Source organism: Ovis aries, chromosome 1 (genome assembly GCF_016772045.2).
Source record: "Ovis aries strain OAR_USU_Benz2616 breed Rambouillet chromosome 1, ARS-UI_Ramb_v3.0, whole genome shotgun sequence".
Taxonomy (NCBI): domain Eukaryota; kingdom Metazoa; phylum Chordata; class Mammalia; order Artiodactyla; family Bovidae; genus Ovis; species Ovis aries.
In genome coordinates, this window is record NC_056054.1 from 198197090 (window position 1) to 198204164 (window position 7075).

A 7075-nucleotide genomic window follows, 5' to 3' on the forward strand; every position below is an offset into this window, starting at 1 on the left:
AAGGAACTTCTGCTCTGAGAGTCTCTTGTTTTCCATTCCAAATCTGGAGTTACAGCAAATTGTAGATGGAAGGATCCTTTCTTTCCTTGAACCCAGAAACCAGAGGCCAGGACAAAGTCAATGCTTCCAGCTCTGGCCCTTTTCCTCCACATCCTGCCCTGGTCATTCTGCCCCTAGAATCCAAGTTTTTTCTCCAAAATAGAAGGCAACTTCTAATCAAAATAAAGACATGGTAAAACAAACAAACAAGAAATCTTAAGATCACAGTTCAGCAATGCAAAACTGAAAGCCCAGAATCCTTTTCTCTTCCTGCCCCAGCAGCTTTTCCAGTCAGGAGGTATATGTACTGAAGCTCTGTGCCATTCTTTGACCAAGGGTGGGCATTTCCCCATCTCCTTCAGTCTTTGTCTATTTTAGATGGATTTCCCTTGTCATGATGTCTGGCTTTAGAGGAGAAGATGTGAGCCACACAGAATACGTATGTTTAACTCATAAGACGTGAGATCATTTGAATGCAGAAAAATGCCTTTTAGACTATAGCTAATTACTAGTGTGGGGTTGGTTGATATTATGGTTCATTCACTGGTGATTTCCTGGATCAAAATGATGCCTGATTCCCTCATCTCATTATCTTTTGAACTATATCACCCCTTCCTTCCTTTGACTTCAGAACTTAAAAAAAATGGACAGAATGAAAATTAATAATGGTAAATAATGAATTCATAAGACAATATCTTTAATTATTTTTTAATTTTTTTATCAGTGTATAGCTGATTAACAATGTTGTGATAGTTTCAGATGGATAGCAAAAGGACTCAGCCATACAGATACATGTATCCACTTTTCTTCAAACTCCCCTCCTGTCCAGGCTGCCACATAGGTTGAGCAGAGTTCCTTGTGCTATAAAGTAGGACTTTGTTGGTTATCCATTTTAAATATAGCAATGTATACTCAGCAGGACATCTGAAGTTAAAGGCTAATTTAGCTCATGTCTTTAACCATTAAATGTACATGAACTTGTTATCAAAGTAATACTTGGAATTTAAAGACCAACTTTTAGTTCAGGGCATTAAAATTGTAGTGTCAGTAGCTCTGAATTCCCTTACTTTCTTTGCGGGAAAAAGTAGAGATCTGGAGGAACTTTAAGATGTAGCCAAGACTGCATAGTAAATGGTCAGACTACCTAATATTTCCATTCCTAAATTACCCTTTCAGATAACTTCCAGTCTTAGTTCTTCATCTATTAAATGAAAATCATAATCTTCCCTTTCGTACAGTGTCAGGAACCACGTTGAAAAAGTACACATACATACATATAAAGGAGAAAGATAAACATTTATATATATATATATATATATATACACACACACACACACACACACACACACACACACACTGATAAAAAGATGATGCTGTGAAAGTGCTGCACTCAATATGCCAGCAAATTTGGAAAACTCAGCAGGGGCCACAGGACTGGAAAGGGTCAGTTTTCATCCCAATCCCAAAGAAAGGCATGCCAAGGAATCCTCAAACTACCACACAATTGCACTCATCTCACATGCTAGCAAAGTAATACTCAAAATTCTCCAAGCCAGGCTTCAGCAATACATGAACCATGAATGTCCAGATGTTCATGCTGGCTTTAGAAAAGGCAGAGGAACCAGAGATCAAATTGCCAACATCCACTGGATCATCGAAAAAGCAAGAGAGTTCCAGAAAAACATCTATTTCTGCTTTATTGACTATGCCAAAGCCTTTGACTGTGTGGATCACAATAAACTGTGGAAAATTCTGAAAGAGATGGGAATACAGACCACCTGACCTGCCTCTTCAGAAACCTGTATGCAGGTCAGGAAGCAACAGTTCAGACTGGACATGGAACAACAGACTGGTTCCAAATAGGAAAAGGAGTACATCAAGGCTGTATATTGTCACCCTGCTTATTTAACTTCTATCCAGAGTACATCATGAGAAACCCTGGGCTGGAAGAAGCACAAGCTGGAATCAAGATTGCCAGGAGAAACATCAATAACCCCAGATATGCAGATAACACCACCCTTATGGCAGAAAGTGAAGAGGAACTCAAAAGCCTCTTGATGAAAGTGAAAGAGCAGAGTGACAAAGTTGGCTTAAAGCTCAACATTCAGAAAACGAAGATCATGGCATCTGATCCCATCACTTCATGGCAAATAGATGGGGAAACAGTGTCAGACTTTATTTTTTGGGGCTCCAAAATCACTGCAGATGGTGACTGCAGCCATGAAATTAAAAGATGCTTACTCCTTGGAAGAAAAGTTGTGACCAACCTAGATAGCATATTAAAAAGCAGAGATGTTACTTTGCCAGCAAAGGTCTGTCTAGTCAAGGCTATGGTTTTTCCAGTGGTCATGTGTGGCTGTGAGAGTTGGACTGTGAAAAGGCTGAGCGCCAAAGAATTGATGCTTTTGAACTGTGGTGTTGGAGAAGACTCTTGAGAGTCCCTTGGACTGCAAGGATGATCCAACCAGTCCATCCTAAAGAAGATCAGTCCTGGGTGTTCATTGGAAGGACTGATGTTGAAATTGAAACTCCAATACTTTGGCCACCTGATGCTAAGAGCTGACTCATTTGAGAAGACCCTGATGCTGGGAAAGATTGAGGGCAGGAGGAGAAGGGGATAACAGAGGATGAGATGGCTGGATGGCATCACCGACTCAGTGGACATGAGTTTGGGTGAACTCCGGGAGTTGGTGATGGACAGGGAGGACTGATGTGCTGCAGTCCATGGGGCCACAAAGAATCGGACACAACTGAGCGACTGAACGGAACTGAGCGGAAAGGAGGAATATGTTTATAAATAAATATATTTATATTATATTTATATAAAAATATAAACACATATTTTATTTATATATTTTATAAGTATATACACATGTATATATATAAAGAAAAATACCTAAACCAAACAACTGGCATTATAAAAAAAAATATCAATACTTATGCTTTGTGTTTTCAATATTTTTCAATTTTTAACCCAGAACAATTTATTAATTTATCTTAAAAGGTGTATTTCTTAAATTACATACTTCATAAGCCTGTATATAGCAATATGGGCTTCCCAGGTGGCTGAGTGGTAAAGAATTCACCTGCCAAAAAGGAGATTCAGGATATGCAAGTTTGACCCCTGAGTCAGAAGATCCCCGGGAGTAGGGCATGGAAACCCATTCCAATATTCTTTCCTGGAAAATCCCATGGACAGAGGAGACTGGTGGACTGCAGTCCGTGAGGTTGCAAAGAGTTAGACATGACTGAACACACACATACACACACACACAAACACATACAGAAGTATACAAGTCTTTTAAGCAGTCCTAAGGAATAATACATCTGAGTGTTACCGCTATTCAGTTATTATCAGTCTCTTGACGTTCTGTACATTCTCGGGGCTTATAACACCTTTTTTCCTGCCCCAAAGGAAGCCTCAAACGAAGGCCTCAGATTCAAGGGTACTCAGTGAAGCATGATGTCTTGTAGCCATTTAAAGACAAAGTCCCTTAAGCCTGTGCTTTCTGGCTTCACTGCAGGATGTAGTCAGGAGCTCAGTCCTAGAATCACATCACCATGTCATGCATTTGAGGTCCAGGCCAGGCAGAAGGAAAAGAGCTGACGGGCAAGGGAACCTGGGGTGTGGAGTAGAGAGCTGAGTCATTGTGTTCTCACTAGCTGTTAACTGGGAGGCTTCAGCCACCCAAAAGCCTTAGGCAAAGTCTCTGACCACTGTCTCCCCACCCATGGGCCCCCGCGGATGACCAGCCATCCCCTCTGGCACCTTATAAGGGCACGCTAATTAGAAAAATCATCTTGCAAGAATGTTGCAGAGAGACCTTTCACACGGAGTAGAACCACAGTGCCCAGAGGCACCATGACTCAGTGGAAGCGCTCATTCCTAACACCCAGTCTGATCACTCTCCAGTCCAAAAAGGGATCACCTACATGGCAAAGGCCAGGCAAATTCCCACGGAGCCAGCTACAAGGATAGTGCATGGGAGTGGCAGGTCCTCAAAGTATTGAAAAAGTCCTAGTTATACCTACAGTGTCAGGAAGAGATGGGAAGAGTCCAATCGACTCGTGTTTATTTTATTAGTGTATATCGTCTGCCCCTAATGTAGCAAGGGTTGTGCTTTTTGCCATGGGGCAAATATTGATGAATCAGAGAGCCCTGGCCTCAGGTCTGGTTAGAGGGAAACATAGATCATAAAATGTTAAAGGTCTTATAATTTTGATAAATGAAATAAAAACAAACAAACATGGATTTACAAAGTCCAGTGAAGCTTTAGGCTAAGGGAGAAAGTGAAAGTTTCACATGGGAATTAATCTGAGCTGTGTCTTAAAGAATGACAAGGAGTTTGCCACACAGAGAAAAGTATGCTAGTTAGGACAAATGGACTTACATAAGTAAATAGGAACCATTAAGGCAAAGTAAATGATTCAGCTCTGGAATTTAATTTCATTCTAAATGTTCCATAGCTCACTAATAACATGGACATAGCCATGTCATTCTCTGAAGTTATGGAAGTTGCACCCATGTGTAAGAAGAAGTTTGGTATTCCCAAAGCAATTCAGCGAATGAGAGAGGGAAAAGAGTGAACAAGTGGGAAATGAATAATTTGAAACTCAAAAAATAGCCCTTGTCATTTCATTCAAGACTTCAGAACACTTTGTCTTAGAAGCAGTCAGAGGCTGGCTCTGGGTGATCTTACATTACACTTGCTAACTCCACCATTGATAGAGTTTTATACTATGATGGCTGGGAACCACCCACTGTCTATCTGCGTGTATATGTATTTTTTAATGCTGTCATTCCTCATGTCTTATGTTTTATTTTGTTTTCTCACTTCCTAGCATAATATATGGTCTTGGGTGCATGAGGAGATGTAAACTTTCCTGTTTGGTATCTTTGGGAGACAGTTATGTGCCTTCCACTGCCTTGTCTGTATCATCTCCGTACCGTTTATGTTCCTCACTTTTCTCCCTTTCCTTTGAATAACATCATAAACAAAGTTGCCGTATCTTCTCATTCCCCTTTCTTCTTTGTTATTTTTTTTATGTTAAAGAGATAAGAAATAAGGTGCAGGAACACTACTGCAGTGGCAAAAAGGGATTAGATTTTAGGGAGACCAGAATGCCCTTCCTTCTGGAGGCAGATATGAGCAAAGCTGGAGTCATCATTGCCGCCCCCGACTCAGCATATGGTGGGGATGTTGAGATCATATTCCTAAATCATTGCTATTTTCCTTGTAGATAAAGTAGAATCTCCTCAAAAGCTTCATAAGTCTCAGGGTAGACATTGAGAGATCAGCTATGTCTTTCTAGAATAATCTTTTCCAGTATCTTGGTGTCCTTCTCCAAGATAACACACTTTAATGCATAGTTCATGGAGATAAACTTCAGCTTCTGTTCTTAAGTGAATACTGGTCCATATACATTTACTCGCCATTTTAAATCAACATAGCCTTTGCTTCTAATTCCTTTCTCTAGTCCTCAAAGACAACTCACACATCCAGCTTTCTGAAAACACCATTCTGATACTATCATCGTTCTGTTCTAAAATTAGCATTAGGTCTCTTCTGCCTTAAAGACAAAATCCAATCTACATAGCCATGCACTTAAAGTTCCTAAAGTCTCATCTAATTCTCCACCTATCATCTCAACCATACATCCTACCAACCTGGCCACAATACAGGACTAACAAAGTGCTTGAGGATCTAGTACACACACCTGCCTGCCTCACTGGAGACTGTGACTCACCTGTTCTTTTCTGCTAGAGTTGCATTTCTTTTGAATCTCAAAAAAAGAAAATATAATGAAACAAAATAGAACCATAATTTATAGCTCACCTTCTTTGACTCTCCTGAATCCAATGTAACCACTCTCTATTTGCACAGTCAATATGTGTGTTCATTGTTGTCTGACTCTTTGTGACCCTATGGACTGTAGCCTGCCAGGCTTCTCTTTTGACCATGAGATTTTTCAGGCAAGAACACTGAAGTTACCATCTCTTTCTCCAGGAGATCCTCCTGACCCAGAGATCAAACCTGCATCTTTTGTGTCTCCTGCTTTACAGGCAGATTCTTTACCCACTGAACCTCTGGAGAAGCCCTATTTGCACAGGATGTTACTAACTTTATATCTGTGTTTTTCGTTAGGGTACTTGGAGCTTTTCTCTCTGTCAATACTGTTAAATTCTTCCCCTGTTATAATATAAGTAACTTGGAGGGACTTCTGTCTGTTTGGTTCAATGCTATATTATAAGCCCCTAGAATGATGTCTGGCAGGAGATGGATCTCAATAATTGTTCAGAGAGTATCTACACTGCTAGGTGCTGAGCTTGAATTATCTACGTACATCCCTTATCTTTCTCTATTGACTGTGTGTTGCTTGAAGACATGGAGACCACAGTTTATTCATCGCCGATATACTTAGCATAGGGCCTAGCACATAATAAGAACTTGGTAAATATTTGTTCAGTAAATCACATCATGAATGAAAGAATATGTTTATAGATGATTAGCCCCACCCAATATTCTTTTAATTCTTAACTACTTTCTTTCTGCCTCTATGATTCAGATTCCTGTGACTAAGTTCTATGTTGCACTTGAATGGAAAAGCCAATAGCAGATGTGTGTCCTACCCTTGTTACTGCAAATACACTAACCAGTACTTTCCCTGTGTTTTAAGTACCCACTTCATTTTTACTCTGAAATTCAGATAAGTGTTAGTGGTGAAGGGGGTGGTTGACTAGAAGGAAAGAATTAAATTAAATTGAGTGATCAAAAGAATATAAAAAAAGAAAAATCCCAAATCCAGTGCCTCCACAAACTATATTTTCTAACTCTTTTGTTTGTATAGTAGATAAGTATTTCACTTAAAATTTATATCATTTCAATACCCTTAAAATCCATTGGAAACTCTGCTCTTCACTATAGAGAATTAGCTTTAAAACTGGATATTGCTGTTTGGTCCATTTTTACATTGAATTTAGAGTAGCTATTACAGCAATTCTAAGTTTTTTGACTCATCAGTGATATCATAAAGA